The 26,219-nt window shown below is 43.5% G+C and overlaps 1 long non-coding RNA gene across 1 annotated transcript in view; it reads left to right on the top strand.

The window, feature by feature from the left end:
• The window catches only part of LOC126354188 (uncharacterized), a 926,022-nt gene extending 901,144 nt beyond the window's left edge, over positions 1–24,878 (top strand). Inside the window, exon 3 of the long non-coding RNA XR_007565276.1 lies at positions 24,791–24,878. This is a non-coding gene — a long non-coding RNA (uncharacterized LOC126354188). The remainder of the gene's footprint in view (positions 1–24,790) is intronic.
• Positions 24,879–26,219: the final 1,341 nt, after the last annotated feature.

The following is a 26,219-nucleotide window of genomic DNA, read 5'->3' as shown; positions in this document are numbered from 1 at the left end:
TTTTTTACCACTTTCTCCAATAATTTTAGAAATTTTGGTGGAATGTTATCTATCAGTTCTGACTTATTAGACTTTCAGTCCTCCAAAGATCTCTTAAATTCACTCTAAATATCTTCTAAATCGACTCCTGTATTTTCTTCTAACACGTCACACAAATCTTCCCCCTCATTCCACCTGCGAACGGCTGAAAGCAAGGGGAAACTACAGCCGTAATTTTTCCCGAGGACATGCAGCTTTACTGTATGATTAAATGATGATGGCATCCTCTTGGGTAAAATATTCCGGAGGTAAAATAGTCCCCCATTCGGATCTCCGGGCGGGGACTACTCAGGAGGATGTTGTTATCAGGAGAAAGAAAACTGGCGTTCTACGGATCGGAGCGTGGAATGTCAGATCCCTTAATCGGGCAGGTAGGTTAGAAAATTTAAAAAGGGAAATGGATAGGTTAAAGTTAGATATAGTGGGAATTAGAGAAGTTCGGTGGCAGGAGGAACAAGACTTCTGGTCAGGTGATTACAGGGTTATAAACACAAAATCAAATAGGGGTAATGCAGGAGTAGGTTTAATAATGAATAGGAAAATAGGAATGCGGGTAAGCTACTACAAACAGCATAGTGAACGCATTATTGTGGCCAAGGTAGATACGAAGCCCACACCTACTACAGTAGTACAAGTTTATATGCCAACTAGCTCTGCAGATGATGAAGAAATTGAAGAAATGTACGATGAAATAAAAGAAATTATTCAGATAGTGAAGGGAGACGAAAATTTAATAGTAATGGGTGACTGGAATTCGAGTGTAGGAAAAGGGAGAGAAGGAAACATAGTAGGTGAATATGGATTGGGGCTATGAAATGAAAGAGGAAGCCGCCTAGTAGAATTTTGTACAGAGCACAACTTAATCATAGCTAACACTTGGTTTAAGAATCATGAAAGATGGTTGTATACGTGGAAGAACCCTGGAGATACTAAAAGGTATCAGATAGATTATATAATGGTAAGACAGAGATTTAGGAACCAGGTTTTAAGTTGTAAGACATTTCCAGGGGCAGATGTGGACTCTGACCACAATCTATTGGTTATGAACTGTAGATTAAAACTGAAGAAAATGCAAAAATGTGGGAAATTAAGGAGATGGGACCTGGATAAACTGAAAGAACCAGAGGTTGTACAGAGTTTCAGGGAGAGCATAAGGGAACAATTGACAGGAATAGGGGAAAGAAATACAGTAGAAGAAGAATGGGTAGCTCTGAGGGATGAAGTAGTGAAGGCAGCAGAGGATAAAGTAGGTAAAAAGACGAGGGCTGCTAGAAATCCTTGGGTAACAGAAGAAATATTGAATTTAATTGATGAAAGGAGAAAATATAAAAATGCAGTAAATGAAGCAGGCAAAAACGAATACAAACGTCTCAAAAATGTGATCGACAGGAAGTGCAAAATGGCTAAACAGGGATGGCTAGAGGACAAATGTAAGGATGTAGAGGCTTATCTCACTAGGGGTAAGATAGATACTGCCTACAGGAAAATTAAAGAGACCTTTGGAGAAAAGGGGACCACTTGTATGAATATTAAGAGCTCAGATGGAAACCCAGTTCTAACAAAAGAAGGGAAAGCAGAAAGGTGGAAGGAGTATATAGAGGGTCTATACAAGGGCGATGTACTTGAGGACAATATTATGGAGATGGAAGAGGATGTAGATGAAGACGAAATGGGAGATACGATACTGCGTGAAGAGTTTGACAGAGCACTGAAAGACCTGAGTCGAAACAAGGCCCCCGGAGTAGACAACATTCCATTAGAACTGCTGACGGCCTTGGGAGAGCCAGTCCTGACAAAACTCTACCAGCTGGTGAACAAGATGTATGAGACAGGCGAAATACCCTCAGACTTCAAGAAGAATATAATAATTCCAATCCCAAAGAAAGCAGGTGCTGACAGATGTGAAAATTACCGAACTATCAGTTTAATAAGTCACAGCTGCAAAATACTAACGCGAATTCTTTACAGACGAATGGAAAAACTGGTAGATGCAGACCTCGGGGAGGATCAGTTTGGATTCCGTCGAAATGTTGGAACACGTGAGGCAATACTGACCTTACGAGTTATCTTAGAAGCTAGATTAAGAAAAGGCAAACCTACGTTCCTAGCATTTGTAGACTTAGAGAAAGCTTTTGACAATGTTGACTGGAATACTCTTTTTCAAATTCTAAAGGTGGCAGGGGTAAAATACAGGGAGCGAAAGGCTATTTACAATTTGTACAGAAACCAGATGGCAGTCATAAGAGTCGAGGGGCATGAAAGGGAAGCAGTGGTTGGGAAAGGAGTGAGACAGTGTTGTAGCCTCTCCCCAATGTTATTCAATCTGTATATTGAGCAAGCAGTAAAGGAAACAAAAGAAAAATTTGGAGTAGGTATTAAAATTCATGGAGACGAAGTAAAAACTTTGAGGTTCGCCGATGACATTGTAATTCTGTCAGAGACGGCAAAGGACTTGGAAGAGCAGTTGAACGGAATGGACAGTGTCTTGAAAGGAGGATATAAGATGAACATCAACAAAAGCAAAACGAGGATAATGGAATGTAGTCCAATTAAATCGGGTGATGCTGAGGGAATTAGATTAGGAAATGAGACACTTAAAGTAGTAAAGGAGTTTTGCTATCTAGGAAGTAAAATAACTGATGATGGTCGAAGTAGAGAGGATATAAAAGGTAGACTGGCAATGGCAAGGAAAGCGTTTCTGAAGAAGAGAAATTTGTTAACATCGAATATAGATTTAAGTGTCAGGAAGTCATTTCTGAAAATATTTGTTTGGAGTGTAGCCATGTATGGAAGTGAAACATGGACGATAACTAGTTTGGACAAGAAGAGAATAGAAGCTTTCGAAATGTGGTGCTACAGAAGAATACTGAAGATAAGGTGGATAGATCACGTAACTAATGAGGAGGTATTGAATAGGATTGGGGAGAAGAGAAGTTTGTGGCAGAACTTGACTAGAAGAAGGGATCGGTTGGTAGGACATGTTTTGAGGCATCAAGGGATCACAAATTTAGCATTGGAGGGCAGTGTGGAGGGTAAAAATCGTAGAGGGAGACCGAGAGATGAGTACACTAAGCAGATTCAGAAGGATGTAGGTTGCAGTAGGTACTGGGAGATGAAGAAGCTTGCACAGGATAGAGTAGCATGGAGAGCTGCATCAAACCAGTCTCAGGACTGAAGACCACAACAACAACAACATTCCACCTGTCCTCTCTCTCTCTCCTCTGCAGTTTATTGTGGATTTACCGTTGTGCTCTTAATGTCTCCAGTCCTGCTTTTCCTTTCGCCGAAGGTTCTTATGACTTTCCTATGTGCTGCGTCAGTCCTTCCATCAATCATTCCTTTTTTCCATATCTTCAGGTTTTACTGCAACCACTTTCTTTCAACTTCATTGCATTTCCTATTTATTTCATTCCTCTGTTACTTGTCTTTCTGTATTCGTGAATTTCCCTAAACAGTTTTGTCCTTTCTTCTTTCATCGATCATCTGAAGTACTTCTTCCCTTACCTATGGTGATTGTCCTCTTTAGAAATGTCCATTACTCTTCAACTGTACCGCATACTGACCTATTCCTTATTGCTGAAGCTATACCCTTAGATTACTCCATGTACATCTTGTCATTCCTTAGCACTTCTGTATCCCTCTTCTTTACGTCTTGATTCATTGCGACTAATCTCTTAAGATTCAGCCTACTTTTCAGAATTACTACGTTGTGATCTGAGTCTATATCTGCTCCTGGGTACACCTTGTAATCCAGTAGCTGCTTTTGGAATCTTTGTGTGATGATGATGTAATCTAACTGAAATCTACCGTGTCACCTCTCTTTTCCAGGTAGACCTCGTCCTTCCGTGATTCTTGAACAAAGTATTGGTTATTACAAGCTGAAATTTATTACAGAACTGAAGTAATGTTTCGCCTCTCTCTCGTTACATCTCACAAGAGTATATTCTTCCATAACTGTTTTTCAACCCTTCCCCTGCAACTACATCCCAGTCCCCCATGACTGTTACATTTTCATCCCCCTTTTTTTGTGTTATATATATATCCTCATATACTTTTTCTATCTCTTCATTTTCTGCTTTCGACGTCGGTATGGATAACTATTGTTGTTGGTGTTGTTTGCTGTTTATTCTGATAAAAAACGGTTCAAACCGCTCTGAGCACTATGGGACTTAAGATCTGAGGTCATCAGTCCCCTAGAACTTAGAACTACTTAAACCTAATCTAAGGACATCACACACATCCATGTCCGAGGCAGGATTAGAATCTGCGACCGTAGCAGTCGCGCGGTTCCAGACTCAAGCGCCTAGAACAGCTCGGCCATACCGGCCGGCTATTCTGATGAAAACAACTCTATCACTGACCTGTTCACAGTAACACCCTCTGCGCTACCTTCCTATTCATAACGAATCCTACTCCCGTTATACCATTTTCTGCTGCTGTTGACGTTACGTATACTCATATGGCGAGAAATATTTTGTCTTCTTTCCACTTCACTTCACTGACCATTACTGTATACGGGGTGTTACAAAAAGGTGCGGCCAATTTTTTAGGAAACTTTCTCACACACATTCCATGATTAATTTGATTTGAAGAGAAGTAATAAAATGAGCTCTAACATGGAAATTAAGTGTTTCTGGACACATGTCGACATAACATCTTTTCTATATTTGTATGTGAGGAATGTTTCCTGAAAGTTTAGCTGTACCTTTTTGTAACACCCTGTATAAATTTAGCCTTTGAGTATCCCTTTTCAGATATTCCAACTTCGCTACCACCTTCAAGCTTCTTTCATTCCACACTCGGACTCGTAGAAGGTTTGTTATTCAATCATTTGCTCATGGTCACCTGCCCTCGGTAGTCATCTTGAAACGTCCCCTTAGAACAATTATACATGACTGTGCTTAAAATGACACACAATATTTTAACCGCAACGCAATCTGACTTTCAAAAATCCCTACAAAAAAATGGCCCTGACTAACATTAACCTATACGTTTCACAAATCGCTTACCTCACAAAAATCTTGGTTACTTAAACTACTGCAATAAAGCGAGCGCCACTACTGCCAGCTAAATAAAAGATTCAAACTACTGAAGGCACTAACTACTGAAAGGCATAGTTAGCAAATGAAAAACTTTAATAGAGAACAGACAATGTATTTTCCTTAATATCATCAAAATTCATAATATATATAGCAGTTCATGACATCCAGTCTTACAAATTTCAAAACTCCACCATTTCTCTCCCCACATCCACCACTGCTGGCGGCTCATCTCCAACTGCGCAACGCTACGCGCTGTTAACAGCCAACAGTCCAACACTACAATATCGAATATTACAACAATGCCACCCAGCCACAGACTGCATACACCACACACAGTGATTTTCATACAGAGCGCTACGTGGCGTTACCAATATAAAAACCCAAACAGCCTACGTACACCCTCCCAGAGATCCAAACGGGAGACTATTCGGCAATCTTTTACGTAAGGAAAAATCGTCATGACACTTTTCCAGTTACAAGTCACACGTCCTGTTGGTACATGTTATGTGTCTTTAATGCAGGGGTTTCCATTTTTTTCTGCTTTCTCGCGCCACTGATCATTGCTGGCTCTTCCGCCTTTCAGGGCAGTTTCTCACCCCAAGAACAAGAGATTGCACTTAACCTCTGTTTGCTCCTTCGCCCTCTTTGATAAGACTGTTGGAAGAATAAGTGTGACTTCTTATACTAAAAGTTTTCGGCCACCAACACTAATTTTTATGAAAATTTAAGTGATGGCGGATTCCTCACCTGTGACCAAGCGGGTTTAGATTATTAATCGAAGACGCTATCCCTAGACCATGGATGCACCGCATAGACCACAGGTGCATTCTCGCTAAGGATAGTAATGTCAACAGCAAATCTTATGTTTAAGTAGCCTCTTCGACACAGATTCATACACTTGTGTGTTCAACATTTATATTGCACACATCACCTCCTCCTCTCTCTCTCTGTCTGTCATCTGTGTTCCTCTCCCTCTGTTCACCTTAGCCTCCTCCACATTCCCTCTGTCCATCTCTTCCTCTCTTCATTCACAATCCTACTGCATATATCCACTCTCTCTGTTCATCTCTTCTGCCCTCTCTCTCTGTCCATCTCATCCTCCTCCACAATGCATCTGTAAATCTCTCTGATTGCCTACCCTCTCCTAACTGCTTTCTCTGTCCACCTCATCCTCCACCGTCTCTCACGAATCATCCACCTCTCTGTCCCTGCTTGGCTGTGTCCATTCTCACACCAAGGCAGTTCCTATTCTTGTGGGAGAAGCAGTACATTTACCTAATTTGATTGAAAACGATGCAGTGGTTTGGGAAGGAGTTGCTGGGCCGCCCATCTTCTCCTACCCTTCCACATCCTCCTATCTCTTCCTGCAACTCCTTCTCTCCGTTCATTCTTTCCTCTCTTTTCTACTCTCAGTTCACTCTCACCCTCTCCCTTTCTACATCTCCTCCTGCCCCTCCCTCTCTTCATCCCCTCCTTTGCACTCTCAACCATCCCCTAGCTTTTCCCTTCCGCATTAATATCACAATGTGGCACATACATTGCACGCATCTCCTCTTCGACTTCTTTGTACATACCCTCCAGCTGCTTCTCACTTTACATCTCTTTCTTCCCCCATCGATGTGCCCAACTTCTCATCCCCTTTTGGTTTTCCATTTATTCCTCGCCTCTTCCTCGGGCCTGCTTCTCCTCCACCTATATATGTACATCTCCTCCGCTCCTTTTTTTCTGACGATCTTCTCCCTCTATTATTAGATCTCCTCCTCTTCCTCTCTCTCTCAGTCCCATCTTCCCCATCTATGTACTCCTCCTCCCACCCATCTCTCTCTGTCCTCTCTTTGTTCATCTCCTCCTCTGTGCAGTGCAGTGTTCTCATTGCCATGCGCGTCTGTACCTGTATCTCCAGCAAAACAGTTTGATCTAGCAGGCCAACACCAATCCATTGTGCAGGACAGCTTGTTATGATGTATAGGTCAGTAGGCAGTTCAGTTAAAGAGGAATGGACATTTTGAAAAAGGTCAGTCACAGAAGTTAATTGCGAGGAGAAATACGCCGGGTGCTGTGGGCGAGTGGTTCTAGGCGCTTCAATCCGGAACAGCGCAGCTGCTACAGTCGCAGGTTCGAATCCTGCCTCGGGCATGGATGTGTGTCATGTCAGGTTAGTTAGGTGTAAGTAGCTCGACGTTCTAGGGGACTGATGGCCTCAGATGTTAACTCCCATAGTGCTCAGAGCCATTAGAAGAAATACTTTAGCTGATCGGCGAAAGAAGGATGTACAAAAATGTTCAGGAAAATTCAGGATACAGAAATACAAGTCACTTAGGAATGAAATAAGTAAGAAGTGCAGCGAAGCTAAGGAGAAACGGCTGCAGGAAAAGTATGAAGATACCGAAAAGAAAAGATTGTCAGAAAAACTGACTCACATATAGGAAAGTCAAAACAACCTTCGGTGAAGTTAAAAGAGTGCAGCGAGAATTCCACTGTTAAACGAAGAGGAGATGGCCTATATGTGGAAAGAGTACACTGAATGCCTCTGTGAGACATAGAACTTGTTTGATGACGTAATAGAAGAAGAAACAGGATTCGACAGAGAAGAGTCAGGAGTTGAAAGCGCTTTCCAGTAATTATGAAGAAATGAGACAGAAGGGTAGATAAAGGTTCATCGGGATTGCTAAACGCATGGGGGGAAATGGCAACGAAACGAGTATTCACGTTGGTGAAGATAATGTATTAGACAGGCGAGATAGCATCAGACATTCGGAAAAACGTCATTCACACAATTCCAAAGATAGAAAGAGACGATATTAACGAGAATTACTCCACAGTCAGCTTAACAGCTCACGTGTACAAGTTACTGACAAGGATTATACATAATAGAATAGGAAAGGAAATAGAGGATCTGTTAAAAGACGATCAATTTGTCTTACAGAAAGGTGAAAACGCCAGAGAGGAGGTTCTGATGCCGTTGATAAAGAGGCAAGACAGAGGAGGAAGAGTTTTACATTGTAAATGGTGCAAGTTGTTTAGATGCTGAGAAAATTAAGCGCTAGCTACAGTGAAAGACGGGTAATATATAATATGAACAAGAACCAAGGGCGACAGCAAGAATGGGAGACCAAGAAGGAGATGCTCGTATTAAAAAGGGTGCAAGACAGGGATGTAGTCTTTCGCCCGTAATATTCAATATATTCATTGAAGAAGTAATGATGGGAGTAAAAGAATGATTCAGTTGTAAAACTCCAGGTGAATAGATATCAGTGATAAGATTCTCTTATGAAATTGCTAACATTAGTGAAAGTGAAGTAGGACTGCAGAATGCTTTGAACAGAATGAACAGTCTAATCAGTCTAATGGATACAGAAGGTGGATTAAGATGAAATCGAACAAAGGCGAATGCAACGAGAAATAGCAGAAATGAAAACATCTAGAAAGTTAACATTAGAATGCGGCATCACAACGAAACCATGGAATTCTCCTATCTAGGCAGCTTAATAAACCATGAATGACGGAGCAAGGAGGACACCAAAAGTAGAATGGCACTTGGAAAAACGGCATTCCTGTCCAAGAGAAGTCTACTAGCATCAAACATTGGCCCTAATTTGAAGGAGAAATTTCTGAGAACTCTCATCTGGAGCAAAGAATTGTACGGGAGGGAATCGTGGACATTGGGCAAACAGAAAGAGAAGACAACTGAAGAGTTTCAAATGGCGTCTTAGAAGGGCGCTGAAACTTAAGGTGACAAATAAGATAGGAAATGAAAAGGCCTTTATAAAATCCTCAAGGGAAGGTGTGTGTGGAAAATACTGATTAGAAGAAGGCGTCATTTGTCAGGATATATGTTAAGACATGAGGGATTAACTTCCACATTACAAAAGGGAGCCGTAGAGTGCAAACAGCATACTGAGAGACAGAGATATGATCGCACGCACCAAACAATAGACAATATTATGTGTAATTGCTGCTCTTACTTATTAGGGAAAACGTGGCACGAAAGAGGAAATCATGAAGGTTCACATTAAACTAGTCAGTACCCTCAAGTTCCATATAAATAAATAGATAAATAAGTAAGAACGTAGTGATTCACAAAATTTCTTCCTCAACTGCAAGAATGTCAGGAGTAAATATGCTGATTTCCTGTATCACATTTTCTATCTTCGTCCTTCTCGTTTACATCCACCTTCTCATCTTTATTCTCAATTTGGACAAGGAATCTTTCAAGTGAATCCAATATTCCTCTACGGAATAGTGGACAGAATAGATTTTCAAATGCTACGTCTGATACCTGTCTGTTTTGATAGGCTACGGGCTGGAAGTAACTTCCTGTAGAATGTTTTTATACTGTTCCAGAGTTCAAAAAGAAGGCTTACGGGTACGTTCAGAATTACAGAAATGCTGGGATGAACGCCTAGTTGTTAGTAGCCATTTTTGATCTTTTTGTGTTAGGTACTCTTGAAAGTAAATCATTTCAGGCAAAAACCTCCTGGAAGAACATTAGATAGCTCGAAGATTATCATCATACTTAACTGTATTACTACAGGGGATCCATCTATGTTCGGTTTTTACTGCAAAACCTTATCTGGAGCTCTCAGGATTTTCGATTATTTCTACGAGTTACTTACGCGGTAGCAACCCATATTTCGAGGATAAATGGAACGTTTTTACCGCAAAACAATTCACCCGTATGAAAGCAGCCTCAAAATATTTGTCGTTCTGGAAAAAAATATCGCTACAACTTCAAAAGTCAGACGAAAATTTAGAGAGGACGTCAGAATACAGTAGTTGTTAATAATCGGAAACGCAATATAGATGCGGAGATCGACTTATCATTCGATGTCAGTGTCGACCGTTTGTCGCCCAGATCGTTGATACAATTACCCATAAAAGCTGGATCCGCGGTGTGTTATGTGAGACCGTGAAGATTTTATTACCACCATAAAGCGGAGAACATTATAGCGTCACGTCAGCGGTGGACGTAAATCTGCTTTGCGGCGGGACACCTCTGTCTGTGGCGAACACCGCAGACTGTCGCTGTGCACACAGTGAGCTGCAGGCAGCGGCCGTTGTAATGGCGCTGTTGTTGAACCCACTTAACACCGAACTGAAGGGCGTTGTGTTGCCATTGTAATCACTTGACGTGCAATTGAACATTAGCGTGGCCTTGGACCGTGTGTCTATTTCAGTAGCGCCGAGTGTTGCAGTCAACACCAGAGGAACGTGTTGTATGAGGTAAGGCCACTTCCCTGTCACTACAAGCCACGAAATGTAGAACTAACAGGTGTACTTTTCCCTCCTTTATATCTGAAGCAGAGGTTAGGTTAGGTTAGTGTTGTTTAACGTCCCGTCGACAACGAGGTCATTAGAGACGGAGCACAAGCTCGGGTTAGGGAAGGATGGGAAAGGAAATCGGCCGTGGCCTTTCAAAGGAACCATCCCGGCATTTGCCTGAAACGATTTAGGGAAATCACGGAAAACCTAAATCAGGATGGCCGGAGCCGGGATTGAACCGTCGTCCTCCCGAATGCGAGTCCAGTGTGCTAACCACTGCGCCACCTCGCTCGGTGAAGCAGAGGTTTTAAAAACTCTGACGCCTACTATATCTGGATTACACTGGCAGCGCTAAGATTTAGGCTGTATTCCCCGTTTTTTCATGATTAATGTTATTATTGTCGTTTGGTAGTTGGCCGTGAAAAAGTGTAAAACAAATGCTGAAACTTTGTGCTAGAACTAACATTTCTTCAATGAATTTCCATTTAACGCTTTTCTGTATCTCATCTGCTACATCGTTCACACAGGACTGGCCGGCTTCAGACATTCTGTCGAATCCACAACGTATGTGTAAAACACTATCTTATGCTCTCAAGAAATCACCTGCGCGTTTTCCGTCACATGCTTTCTTTTTTTGCAACAAAAGATTTTTCGTTTTTCTCCCGTTACTATATGAAGTAGGTTGTTTTAGGATTCTGTACCTCAGTCGCTAAAACTGGTACCCTTATAGGATAAAATTTGGGTCACTCTATCTCTCTGTCTGTCTGTCCGTCCGTCCGACAGTTTAAACCCCGTTTTCTCCGTAACAGGTAGACTTACGAAATTGAAATTTGTGTCAAATATTAAGGACTACGGTCCCTTGGCGGTGTAAAAATTTGAACTTCTGGTGGAATGCAGCCAAAAGACACGGCTATTTATGTAATATTTTGATACTTGCAAACTCATTCATCAAAACCTGTATGGCTCTTCTTTGACCTAGAATTACGGAGTTTGTCAAGAAGCAATGTTTTACAGTACAAGTAAAGAAAAAAGCCCGGAAAGTTTAATTTGTGATTATATCACACGAAAAAAAGTTCTTTTGTTGTTTGTTATCCTACATCTGACTTAAAAATGAAGCATTCTTAAAAGTCTTGGAATGCCAGGAGTCGATATCTTTACAGGCTCGTGTCCGTGAAGATTTATTTTTGTCATTAGCCTTTGGACTGAGTTGATTCTGACCACCATGAATTCCTCACCTATGCTGATATTTTCATCTCAGGTTACTACTTGCACGCAGCATTTGTTGGATACATTCAAATCTCTGCCTTTCTCTATAGTTCTTAACCACTGCAACTCCTTCGAGTACCGTGGAAGTTACTCCCTGTTGTCTGAATACACGTTTTACAATCGTGTCCCTTCTTTCGATAGTGTTTGCCACATATATTATCGCGGATGGTGCTTATAATATCCAATTCCATACATTACCTCTACGAAATTTTTAACATCCTTCTACTTCACCACGCTGTTATCCCCGTTCCCGGTTATGCGCACAGTCCACCATTTACTACCGTGCCACGCTACGCTCCAAGCGTATATTCTCAGAAATTTCTTAATCAGACTAAGGCCGATCTTCGATACCAGTAGACCTCGCCTAGCAAGGAGTGCTCACTTTGCCTTTGCTATTCTGATTTTTATGTCCTCCTCGAAGTACAATGAAGGGCCAAAGAAACTGGTGTAGGCGTACGTATTCAAATACAGATATATGTAAACAGGCAGAATACGGCTCCGCGGTCGACAACGCCTCTATATGACGAGTGTCTGGTGTAGTTGTTAGATTGGTTACTGCTGCTGCAATGGCAGGTTATCAGGATTTAAGTGAGTCTTAACGTGGTGTTATAGTCTTCACACGAGTGATGATGATATAGCCTTCACACGAGTAATGAAAAGCAGCATTTCCGAATTAGCGTTGAAGTGGGGATTTTCCCATAGGACTATTTCACGAGCGAATATCAGGAATCCAGTAAAACGTCAAATCTCCGACATCGCTGGGGCCGAAAATGATCCTGCAAGAACTTGACCAATTACGACTGAAGAAAATCGTTCAACGTGACAGAGGTACAACCCTTCAGCAAATTTCAATGCTGGGGTACCAACAATTTTTAGCATGTGAACCATTCTACGAAACATCATCGGTATCGGCTATCGGAACCGAATCCCCACACATGTACCCTTGATGATATCACGATACAAGGCTTTATGCCTCACCGATATGGGACTTTTGATGACTGGAAACACGTTGGTTGGTCGGATTAGTCTGGTATCAAATTCTGTCGACCGGATGGACGTGTACTGGTAAGGAGACAACCTCATGAATCGATGGACCATGCATGTCACCATGGGAGTTTTCAGGCTGGTGGAGGCTCTGTAATGGTGTGGGGCCTGTGCAGTTGGAGTGATATGGGGCCACTGTGCATTCCGAGGGACATGGACTATTCCAGCAGGACAATGCGACACCTCACCCGTCCAGGATTGCTACAGACGGGCTCCAGGAGCACTCTTCTGAGTTTAAACACTTCCGTAGGCCACCAAACTTCCCAGACATGAACAATATTGAGCTTATCTTGGATGACTTGCAACGTGCCGTTCAGATGAGATCTACATCTACATCTACATCTACATCTACATCCATACTCCGCAAGCCACCCGACGGTGTGTGGCGGAGGGTACCCTGAGTACCTCTATCGGTTCTCCCTTCTATTCCAGTCTCGTATTGTACGTGGAAAGAAGGATTGTCGGTATGCTTCTGTATGGGCTCTAATCTCTCTGGTTTTATCCTCATGGTCTCTTCGCGAGATATACGTAGGAGGGAGCAATATACTGCTTGACTCTTCGGTGAAGGTATGTTTTCGAAACTTTAACAAAAGCCCGTACCGAGCTACTGAGCGTCTCTCCTGCAGAGTCTTCCACTGGAGTATATCTATCATCTCCGTAACGCTTTCGCAATTACTAAATCATCCTGTAACGAAGCGCGCTGCTCTCCGTTGGATCTTCTCTATCTCTTCTATCAACCCTACCTGGTGCGGATCCCACACTGCTGAGCAGTATTCAAGCATTGGGCGAACAAGCGTACTGTAACCTACTTCCTTTGTTGTCGGATTGCATTTCCTTAGGATCCTTCCAATGAATCTCAGTCTGGCATCTGCTTTACCGACGATCAACTTTATATGATCATTCCATTTTAAATCACTCCTAATGAGTACTCCCAGATAATTTATGGAATTAACTGCTTCCAGTTGCTGACCTGCTATTTTGTAGCTAAATGATAAGGGACCTATCTTTCTATGTATTCGCATCACATTACACTTGTCTACATTGAGATTCAATTGCCATTCCGTGCACCATGCGTCAATTCGCTGCAGATCCTCCTGCATTTCAGTACAATTTTCCATTGTTGCAACCTCTCGATACACCACAGCATCATCTGCAAAAAGCCTCAGTGAACTTCCGATGTCATCCACCAGGTCATTTATGTATATTGTGAATAGCAACGGTCCTATGACACTCCCCTGCGGCACACCTGAAATCACTCTTACTTCGGAAGACTTCTCTCCATTGAGAATGACATGCTGCGTTCTGTTATCTAGGAACTCTTCAATCCAATCACACAATTGATCTGATAGTCCGTATGCTCTTACTTTGTTCATTAAACGACTGTGGGGAACTGTGTCAAACGCCTTGCGGAAGTCAAGAAACACGGCATCTGCCTGTGAACCCGTGTCTAAGGCCCTCTGAGTCTCGTGGACGAATAGCGCGAGCTGGGTTTCACACGACCGTCTTTTTCGAAACCCATGCTGATTCCTACAGAGTAGATTTCTAGTCTCCAGAAAAGACATTATACTCTAACATAATACGTGTTCCAAAATTCTACAACTGATCGACGTTAGAGATATAGGTCTATAGTTCTGCACATCTGTTCGACGTCCCTTCTTGAAAACGGGGATGACCTGTGCCCTTTTCCAATCCTTTGGAACGCTTCGCTCTTCTAGAGACCTACGGTACACCGCTGCAAGAAGGGGGGCAAGTTCCTTCGCGTACTCTGTGTAAAATCGAACTGGTATTCCATCAGGACCAGCGGCCTTTCCTCTTTTGAGCGATTTTAATTGTTTCTCTATCCCTCTGTCGTCTACTTCGATATCTACCATTTTGTCAACTGTGCGACAATCTAGAGAAGGAAGCACAGTGCAGTCTTCCTCTGTCAAACAGCTTTGGAAGAAGACATTTAGTAATTCGGCCTTTAGTCTGTCATCCTCTGTTTCAGTACCATTTTGGTCACAGAGTGTCTGGACATTTTGTTTTGATCCACCTACCGCTTTGACATAGGACCAAAATTTCTTAGGATTTTCGGCCAAGTCAGTACATAGAACTTTACTGTCGAATTCATTGAAAGCCTCTCGCATAGCCCTCCTCACACTGCATTTCACTTTGCATAATTTTTGTTTGTCTGCAAGGCTTTGGCTATGTTTATGTTTGCTGTGAAGTTCCCTTTGCTTCCGCAGCAGTTTTCTAACTAGGTTGTTGTACCACGGTGGCTCTTTCCCATCTCTTACGATCTTGCTTGGCACATACTCATCTAACGCATATTGTACCATGGTTTTGAACTTTGTCCACTGATCCTCAACACTGTCTGTACTTGAGACAAAACTTTTGTGTTGAGCCACCAAGTACTCTGAAATCTGCTTTTTGTCACTTTTGCTAAACAGAAAAATCTTCCTACCTTTTTTAATATTTCTATTTACGGCTGAAATCATCGATGCAGTAACCGCTTTATGATCGCTGATTCCCTGTTCTGCATTAACTGATTCAAATAGTTCAGGTCTGTTTGTCACCAGAAGGTCTAATATGTTATCGCCACGAGTCGGTTTTCTGTTTAACTGCTCAAGGTAGTTTTCAGATAAAGCACTTAAAAATATTTCACTGGATTCTTTGTCCCTGCCACCCGTTATGAACGTTTGAGTCTCACAGTCTATATCCGGCAAATTAAAATCTCCACCCAGAACTATAACATGGTGGGGAAATCTACTCGAAATATTTTCCAAATTATTCTTCAGGTGCTGAGCCACAACAGCTGCTGAGCCCGGGGGCCTATAGAGACATCCAATTACCATGTCTGAGCCTGCTTTAACCGTGACCTTCACCCAAATCATTTCACAATTCGAATCTCCGTCAATTTCCTTCGATACTATTGCACTATAAACACGCCTCCCCCTTCACTGTCCAGCCTATCTCTGAGGTATACATTCCAATCCGAGTTTAGGATTTCATTACTGTTTACGTCTGGTTTCAGCCAACTTTCTGTTTCTAGTACTATATGGGCGTTGTGACCGTTTATTAATGAGAGCAGTTCTGGGACCTTTCTATAGACGCTCCTGCAGTTTACTATAAGCACATTAATATTGTTATTCTTTGTTGCATTTTGCCTACTCCTGCCTTGCCGCGTCTCAGGAGGCGTCTTGTCGGGCCTAGGGAGGGAATTCTCTAACCTAAAAAAACCCCATGTGCACTCCACACGTACTCCGCTACCCTCGTAGCCGCTTCCGGCGTGTAGTGCACGCCTGACCTATTCAGGGGGACCCTACATTTCTCTACCCGATAGTGGAGGTCGAGAAATTTGCACCCCAGCTCTCCGCAGAATCGTCTGAGCCTCTGGTTTAAGCCTTCCACTCGGCTCCAAACCAGAGGACCGCGATCGGTTCTGGGAACGATACTACAAATAGTTAGCTCTGATTCCACCCCGCGAGTGAGGCTTTCCGCCTTCACCAACTCCGCCAACCACCTGTATGAACTGAGGATGACCTCTGAACCCAGACGGCAGGAGTCATTGGTGCCGACATGAGCAACATTTTGCAGTCGGGTGCACCCAGTGCTCTCTATCGCCGCCGGTAGGGCCTCCTCCACATCTCGGATGAGACCCCCCAGCAAGCAGACAGAGTGAACACTGGCCTTCTTCCCCGACCTTTCCGCTATTTCCCTAAGGGGCTCCATCACCCGCCTAACGTTGGAGCTCCCAATAACTAATAAACCCCTCCCCCCGTGTGCCTGCTCGGACCTTGCTGAAGGAGCAGCCACATGTCCACTCACAGGCAGAGCGGGCGATGCCACACGGCCAGCCTCCACATTGACCCTCCGCCTCGTGCGCCGCGAACGCCGCTGAACCCGCCACTCCCCTTGGGGAGAGGGTGGCCCAACCGCGCCCGGTACCCGCGAAGATGTCTCGACAGCAGGAACAGTGGGTGAAGCATGTAACACCTGGGGTGTACCTTGCGACGCACCAGACTCCCCACTGCCGCTACACTCCGAGGCAGCAGCCTGAAGACGGCTGACCGCGGCCATCAACACGCTCAGCTGTTCGCGAAGAGTGGCCAGCTCCTCCTGCGTCCGTACACAGCAGCCACACATCCTATCCGTCCTAAGAAATCAATTTACTATAGAGTGTTAATAAACTTTTAAATAGACTGCTAATTCACTAAAGGCGGTTGATTATTGACTAAACTGTGATTGCTAACCACTTCTTGTAGAAAACAATGAAAATAGCACTACCTGTCTCTGGACTGTACTCAAAACAAACACTAGCACTACTAGCACTATGGCTGACTAAAGGGACTCTCTGACTGTATTCAAAACAAACACGAGATCTATGGAACACTTAGTAGCACTCGACTATTAAAGCTTCCTAAAAGCAAAAACACGCAGAAGAAGAAGTGACAAGTAAGAAAAATACAGTTAATACTTAAATTAAGGTAGCTCGCTGCACAGCAGACGTGAAGCAGACGGCGGTTAGGGCGACACCCTCTCGTATTCTTACGGATTCATGGACAATCGTGCAAGATTCATGTTGTCATTTCTCTCCAGCACTGCTTCAGACATTATTCGAGTCCATGCCACGTCGTGGTGCGACACTTCTGCGTGCTCGCGGCGGCCCTACACGCTATTAGGCAGGTGTACCAGTTTAATTGCCTCTTCAGTGTATGGCATTCTACGAATCCCATGTTGTGATGGAGACAGAATTAAACCCTCATGGTGTGAGCGTATGGGCAATACTTTTTTGTGCACGAATTGGGCCTAATTGTTCCCTCGGTACTGTCAGTTGTGTAAAAACATATACATGTGGTGTCACCACCAGACACCACATTTGTAGGTGGTAGCCTTTAAATCGGCCGCGGTCCGTTCGTTTACGTCGGACCCACGCGTCGCCACTATCAGTGATTTAAGACCGAGCGCAGCCACACGGCAGGTCTAGTCTAGAGAGACTCCCTAGCGCCGGCCGGTGTGGCCGAGCGGTTGTAGGCGCTTCAGTCTGGAACCGCTCGACCGCTACGGTCGCAGGTTCGAATCCTGCCTCGGGGACGCTCTCATTTGCCGAGACAACAGTTTAGCATAGCCTTCAGCTACGTCATTTGCTACGACCTACCAAGGCACCATATTCAGTTACAATAATCTGAACAGATAATATTGTGAATCATGTACCATCAAGAGCGACGTTCATCATAAATGGATTAAAATTAAGTATCAACTACCTACGTCCACTTTCTGTATTCTAATTCCTTGTCATACACTCCTGGAAATTGGAATAAGAACACCGTGAATTCATTGTCCCAGAAAGGGGAAACTTTATTGACACATTCCTGGGGTCAGATACATCACATGATCACACTGACAGAACCACAGGCACATAGACACAGGCAACAGAGCATGCACAATGTCGGCACTAGTACAGTGTATATCCACCTTTCGCAGCAATGCAGGCTCCTATTCTCCCATGGAGACGATCGTAGAGATGCTGGATGTAGTCCTGTGGAACGGCTTGCCATGCCATTTCCACCTGGCGCCTCAGTTGGACCAGCGTTCGTGCTGGACGTGCAGACCGCGTGAGACGACGCTTCATCCAGTCCCAAACATGCTCGATGGGGGACAGATCCGCAGATCTTGCTGGCCAGGGTAGTTGACTTACACCTTCTAGAGCACGTTGGGTGGCACGGGATACATGATGATGTGCATTGTCCTGTTGGAACAGCAAGTTCCCTTGCCGGTCTAGGAATGGTAGAACGATGGGTTCGATGACGGTTTGGATGTACCATGCACTATTCAGTGTCCCCTCGACGATCACCAGAGGTGTACAGCCAGTGTAGGAGATCGCTCCCCACACCATGATGCCGGGTGTTGGCCCTGTGTGCCTCGGTCGTATGCAGTCCTGATTGTGGCGCTCACCTGCACGGCGCCAAACACGCATACGACCATCATTGGCACCAAGGCAGAAGCGACTCTCATCGCTGAAGACGACACGTCTCCATTCGTCCCTCCATTCACGCCTGTCGCGACACCACTGGAGGCGGGCTGCACGATGTTGGGGCGTGAGCGGAAGCAGTGTCCCTAATTTGCTGGGAAGTGGCGGTGCGGTCCTCTACGGCACTGCGTAGGATCCTACGGTCTTGGCGTGCATCCGTGCGTCGCTGCGGTCCGGTCCCAGGTCGACGGGCACGTGCACCTTCCGCCGACCACTGGCGTCAACATCGATGTACTGTGGAGACCTCACACCCCACGTGTTGAGCAATTCGGCGGTACGTCCACCCGGCCTCCCGCATGCCCACTATACGCCCTCGCTCAAAGTCCGTCAACTGCACATACGGTTCACGTTTACGCTATCGCTGCATGCTACCAGTGTTAAAGACTGCGATGGAGCTCCGTATGCCACGGCAAACTGGCTGACACTGATGGCGGCGGTGAACAAATGCTGTGCAGCTAGCGCCATTCGACGGCCAACACCGCGGTTCCTGGTGTGTCCGCTGTGCCGTGCGTGTGATCATTGCTTGTACAGCCCTCTCGCAGTGTCCGGAACAAGTATGGTGGGTCTGACACACCGGTGTCAATGTGTTCTTTTTTCCATTTCCAGGAGTGTATTCCAGACCTCACGTCAGTATAGTTCTTCCCTCCTCACGCCAGCCTGCGTGAGCTAAAACGCGTGCATTTCGGCCTCCTTTAGTAAAACGGTGTTGGCTCTTCAGCCAACACAACAATATATGCTTCAGAAGTGTAATTAGAGTTGGAAAGTATTCCACTTTTCCAACATATGCAGCCGGTTAAGGAAACGTTGATACAGCAAAAAAATGGAGTATTCCGATATTAGTTACTGTGAGACACTTTCCGGAAGAAATTTTTGATGTAAGAATTGTCAGACGTGATACTATTTAATGTCCTGCATGATTCTCAGATATCTCACCCGTGGATGTCTCACTTTAGGATGCACTAGAAAATGAGATTTATTCCTCCAACATTCGTGATATTGGGTATTTGAACGAATGAGTCTAATCAGAATTAGAAATCGTTCAGTACCAGTAGATTTGCGACAATATTTGTAAATCAGTGATAACAAGATGCAATGTTTGCTTACAACAGCATGGAAATCACCGTGGGCAGCCTTTGTAGGTTCGCCGAACTCTACATATGTTTCAGAGTTATTGAAAAATATGTATTTTCATTTGTTTATTATTATTGCTCAAAACTCTGTTTTTACAGCTGACGTATGACCCACCCAGCATATACCACACTGTCAACGAATTTCGTGACTATTTACGCTCTGATAACTATAGCTGTTAGTTTCTGCTAGTCATGGTAACCTTAGCCATGGGATGGAATGTAACTACAGTTTTAAGTGCTTGACACTAACGGCTGTCGTAACGAAATTTCCTGCTCCTAGGTTACCTAAACACCAGCTGTAAAGTCCGCATAACAGTGTTTTTTACACTAATTCGATAAAAGTACAGGCGAAATGCGTCTCACATCTCACTGTCCAATGCAGATGGCACCTCATTCTTATTTCTCTGCTACTGAGTCTCTCTCTCTCTCTCTCTCTCTCTCTCTCTCTCTCTCTCTCTCTCTCTCTCTCTCTCTTTCCCCCTTGGTTTCTAACGGTGAGTGGTGGTAAGTTGCTATGGGACCAAACTGTTGAGGTCATCGGTCCGTAGGCTTACGCACTACTTGATCTAACTTAAAGTAACTTACGCTAAGGAGAACACACACACACACCCGTGACCGAGGGAGGACTCGACCTCCGACGGAGGAAGGCGCGCGAACATTGGCAAGGCGCCTAAGACATCGCGGCTACTCCCCGCGGCTTCTAATGGTGAGGGAAATTAAAAGTTACTGGCACGTTATCTACCTTTACTCTTATTCCGGCACCATTAACATGAGTGGCAGAAATCGAACTAAAAATGTTTTAACAGTTGCTTTTATCTTAAAAATCCCTTCTTTCGCGTCAAATTTCGAATCGTTCCGTCGTACATCTTTGCCTAGAAAACGTATCACTAGTGTGGTAGCCAGAAGACGCTATTGTTGCAGGATGTCCGCGGGTGACTCCAAAGTGGAGTGTGTGGGAAGCTGTAGTGTGGTATCTCCAGTATCGCAGCGAGTGCGGAATCAATTCTATATTAATCGATGCTTCCAAACAGGAGGTCGATGGTGACGACCCATGTCCCAGGTGTAGCTAGCGGGCAGTGAGTAAGTAGTACGCTGCAGCACTGATATGTCGTGGTATCGTAATGGCTCCTGGCATCGGTGTCGCCCTTGCTAAAGTCAGTCAGGTGTCAGTCCGCAGGCCGATATCGCGGCTGGGCTAGCAGACGTTGCAAATGACCCAACGTCCCTGGTAGGAATGTGCAGAGTCCTCGATTCGAACCAAGGGCTCTCGGAGGCTGGCTGGAGTGTCAGGTGATGGTAGTCATTGAAAGGCCTCGAGTCGGCAGGTCCCGTTCGAGCGTGGAACCATCAGAGGAAGCCGATGGCTCGTAGACCAGCTGCTTCGCCCAGTTATGACTCTTCGCGGTGATGCTGTAGAAGCTTGGCCACTTATTCGGCCGGAGACTGGCACGGAGACGGCCGCAGTCGAATGGAATGCGCCGATGGAATGCTAGCAACAGCAGAGCTGGATGCATATATACTTACTACACCTACATGTGTGTGACAGGGGGTAGTTTCCTGTCATTTAATCGGTTGTTTTAAAAGATACCTATTTCGGCGATATAACACGTCAGCATCAGACCCTCTATACTATGTAGTACTCTAATTTCCACTGTGTAGTATGCTAATGCCGTGCGATGATAAGTTGGTACGAAGACTGGTATGAAATGAAATGAAACGTCGGTTGGCTAGTGCCTCCCGTCGGGTAAACAGGTCGCCTGGGGAGACTGGTAGGCGAGAAGACTGGTTATTTTCGCTTAATACATACATACTTTCGTCATTGAGAGTTCAGACTCTATCTAGGGTAAAGAGCATGATCATTGTATATTGTATCGCGGAAACAGGTGGCCTTTTTGTGAGTCGTCACTGTGCGTACTGCTTTGATGTGGTCCCCCACGAATTCTTCTCCTGTGCCCACCTTTTCATATTCGAGTAGCTATTGCGAGCAATGTCTTCGATTATTTGTTGGATGTGTTCCAATATCTGTCTTCCTTTACAATTTTTACCCTCAACAGCTCCCTGTGGCACCAAGGTAGTTATTCTCTAATGTATTGAGACTTCCTACCATGTCCCTTTACGGCAAGTTTATCACAAACACTTTCTCTCGAAAATATCTCTTCTTCATACTTTCTCTGTGTTATCACAGATGAATTGTCACTGACCTCATTTGTACTAAGACTAGATAGCACGCAAGGTTCCTATTTGCTTCCACCGCCCTGAGTGGAATTAATAAGTTCTAATAAATGTTCACCAACCTGGAGTCCTCTCCAGTTGTCGTCTCCTGCGCAGAAAACAGCATGAAGGTCGTGATTACGTTATCTTGAGAGTGCAAGAAGCTCTTAGCGAGGAGTTCATATTTCGCTAATAATTACATTTTCTATTGCTTCCTTTATATGGGATGCCACTCGCTTTTTTTAAATAGAACACGAGTAACTGCACCATTACATTCGACATTAGAGTCACAATAATTTCCTTTCTTCAATAAAATAATGGGCTGTGTAGTTTTGTAATTACTATAACACTGTATTGAGTTATTGTGGTGCCACCACCTTTAAATCGGCCGCGGTCCGTTAGTATACGTCGGACCCGCGTGTCGCAACTATCAGTGATTGCAGACCGAGCGCCGCCACACGGCAGGTCTAGACAGACTTCCTAGCACTCGCCCAGTTGTACAGCTGACTTTGCTAGCGATGGTTCACTGCCTACTTACGTTCTCATTTGCCGAGAAGATAGTTTAGCATATCCTTCAGCTACGTCATTTGCTACGACCTAGAAAGGCGCCATTATGTTACTATTGATATTGTGAAATATGTACCGTCAAGAGCGAAGTTCATCCTTAATGGATTAAAGTTAAGTATTCCACCAGCTACGTCCGTTGTTTCTAAATTCTAATTTCCTTGTCCTGTTCCAGACCTCACGCCAGCCTGCGTGAGCTAAATCGCGTGCCGTTCGGCCTCCTCTAGTAACACGGTGTCGGCTCTCCTGCCAACCACAACAGTTATAATCCCTTATAACCACAGATTCAATTTCTCACTACCAAACTATGTTTTCCTACACACGCAGCTTATAAAATAAATCTGAAATACCTACAGTAGACAATGTTTTGATATTTTTCACATCTTCCTTGGCTGGTTGCAACAGCCTGCCTGAGGACGATGCAGCACCGCCAGTATATGTGATCATGTAAAAAAGAAGTTAAACGTTTTCCACACAAAAAGAAAAAGAGTCTAGTATTTTATAAATTTACGCTTTTTTGAAAAACCCTGTACCCTAACTTAACGGTAAATGCGATTCAGCTATACAGAAAAATGTATTCATAAATAGAAATCTTTCGCATCTTCTCGGTTAACTCATCACTCCGTAACTTCAGCTCAAATCTTAACACAGTGATCTTCAAAACTTTTTGAATTAATTGTACCTATGGAATGAAATACTGCTTCTTTCCAGTCATCTTTTTTTCGTGTAATCATGCACTGTACTTGACTTCATTATTATAATAAAAGAACCTTCATTCAAAACACTACAGTAAGTAAAATCAATTCTCATACCACAAGTCACGTGCACTCTGTATCTACCTACCAATTCTCCGATGCGTTGATTTCAATGTAATGACGTCGTCCACTGTGACTTACCATGGCCGATAGCCGCAGCCATTGGCGTACTGAATAGCTGATATCAGTTACTCTGACACAAACAACTCGTTTAACACCTTGTTACTGATACTAGGTACTACAAATCCTAGTATGTAAAATTCAGAGTTAATAAACTTCTGGAAAAAGAAAAACAGGTACGTTTACATTGTTTCTTTGTGAAAAGTCCAACACGAATTTTCCTTAGGTACCGGAAATTTACTAACGTTTTATCAGTATTTTAAATGATGGGAATAATCAGATTCCACAAACAAGAGGAAGGAAACAGACAATTTGATGACATATATAAGAGTATCGCTGCGGCAGCAGTCACTATGTTCTCATACAGGAGTCATAACCCTGCCACCCCAAAATGTTTCAATACTGGTTTCATAAAAAAAAAAGTTAAGATGGTTCTTTTTAAAGCATCGGGTGTTCTACGTATTCTCCCCTACTTGAGTACAAAGCACAGAACAATCATACAATCTTGTGAAACTGTCCCAAATCCGTTCTTTGGGGTGTTGCGCATCACATTCCTTTGAATGTCGCTTGTATCACCAAAGCGTTGACCCTTTTTGCGAAATTCTTCACTTTGTCGCTTAGTGGTAAGTCTTATTGATAATACCAAGTCTCGTTACGCGTAAATACTTTCAGAAGAGAGTACTGTCCGCGTTTTGCATATCAATCCAATTGCCGTAGACATCCGTACGTCATTTTGTTATGGAGTCACGGTTTGGAGGAAAAACTTTGCACAGAATTTCTCTTTTCCTAAACATTCTGGAGAATATGTAGAATGTTTCACTTAGAGATGTTACTCCACCGCTATTTCTGACACACCGAATGGTGACACTTACACAGTACGTCCACAACTTAAGAGTGCCTGCTCACAACAGTCTTCGCTTACGCGTCAAGAACTCAATTAGTCACGCACCTTTTTGCACCGACGGTGTATGACTTACAACGAATTATGTTAGTCACACTATCAACTTGGCTTTAATAGATTCACAGAGAAACCTAAAATTTAGTCTCGTTGTAAAGTGGTTCTGATTAGGTAATATTTATTTGCAGTTCAAATTCTACAGCTATGACCAGAGAGAAAAGATGGCATACTGCTCCCTTCAGTAATTATGCAGAAAATATTTATTTTCCTCTCACAGACTGCAAGACACTGAATCAAAGTGAGTAGAAAATATTTAGAAATTTCCCAGTGGGGGTCTGTATACAGTTATAATTGTAGATGACATGTGTTTTTATTTTTTATTTTTGAATATCAGTTCAAAAGCACATTCTTCGCTGTCCTGACGTTTTGTAAAAATTTGTTTGTTTTAGAAACTGCCACGTCATCCTGCACAGCGCTGCTTCAGGCATCTTGTGACGTAATGTTGCGTGACATTGCTTCACTACTCATCATGAACAAGTAAGTCATAACATTTACTGTTGTCATGCCACTCCTTTCTAGAACATGGTACCGGAATGTAACTGTAGTTTAATTTATTAACATAGGACTGTGTGTCTGTACTTAAAAAAGGATTCAGTAGTTCATGTTCAGTAGGATACTGAAAAATTTTTACATTGCAAGTTTCATAAACCATTACATATAAAGAAACGACTTGGGACTGTGGTTGTTGTTTTATAGCCATGTTACAGTCTTTAATGGCGAAATGACGTTCGGGGATTTGAGGGAAACTAAGGGGACATTACTGCTGAATGACTACTTTCTCTAAACGTCGCATTTGTAGTAAACGGTAGTGAAATATTTTATTCTTAAAGAACTTTACTCAGGAATTAACGCTGTGTGTTGCATCTGGAACTAAACAGACACCCTAGACACTTGGTTACATGAAATGAAAAACTCGATGTTTATTGGAAAATACAGTTGTTATTTTGTTATGGTTTTAGGGCGCAAAAATGCTACGGTCATTACCGCAAATAGAGTTGTGTTGCACATGTGAAGCTTCCTTCACTTCTGTACATAACCGCCATCCACAATTTAAAATTTTGTCGTATCTGGTCATGAGCTTCAGAATTTCCATGTTATAATCTTCTGCAAACTCTTTAAGCTTAGGGGAAAGGTAGAAATTGCCAAGGGCAAGCTCCGGGCTATGCGTGGATGATAAATTTCCCATCCCCAATGCTCGAGCGATTTCTGAGTCTCAGCAACAGTGTGAGCGCGAACATTATCATGGAGAAACATTATTCCTCCAGGAAGCATTGCTCGCCTCCTTGTTTGTATAACTCACAGCTCACCGTACTTTTTTCAGCGTCACACAATAGCGATTTTCATTGACCGTAGTGCCTTTTTGTGTATCATCCAAGAAAAGAACACCTTTACGATCCCAAAGGCGATTGTCATGAATTTTCATGTTGAGAGTGTCTGCTTCAATTTCCTCCGTTTTTTGGCGACGAGTGGTGCTGAACCCAATTCCCATAAATTATGTTTTAGCCGAGATGTAGCGGAACAGATCCGCTAAGCAAAGAACAAGAAATGTCTGAAACCACAATGAGCAATTCTTCGAAAAATACGAGCCTGCGTTCCAGTTTATTCACTGCAGTCTTCATGTCTTCTGTGATGACTGATGGCCGCCCAGGTCGAGTTCCGTCGTGAATATTTGTCCGCCCATTGTTGAACATTTCACACAATTTTCTCCCGTATGTTTCGTTCATTGTATAATCTCCACGCATTGCTTTCACTTACCGTTAAACTTCTGCAGGTTTCACCTTTTGAGCACTCGTAATTCGAATAACAGCTCTTTGCTAT

The sequence above is a fragment of the Schistocerca gregaria genome, chromosome 3 (assembly GCF_023897955.1).
Source record: "Schistocerca gregaria isolate iqSchGreg1 chromosome 3, iqSchGreg1.2, whole genome shotgun sequence".
Classification (NCBI taxonomy): Eukaryota; Metazoa; Arthropoda; class Insecta; order Orthoptera; family Acrididae; genus Schistocerca; species Schistocerca gregaria.
The sequence above is the reverse complement of the archived record's forward strand: the minus strand, read 5'-3'. Positions and strand labels throughout refer to the sequence as shown.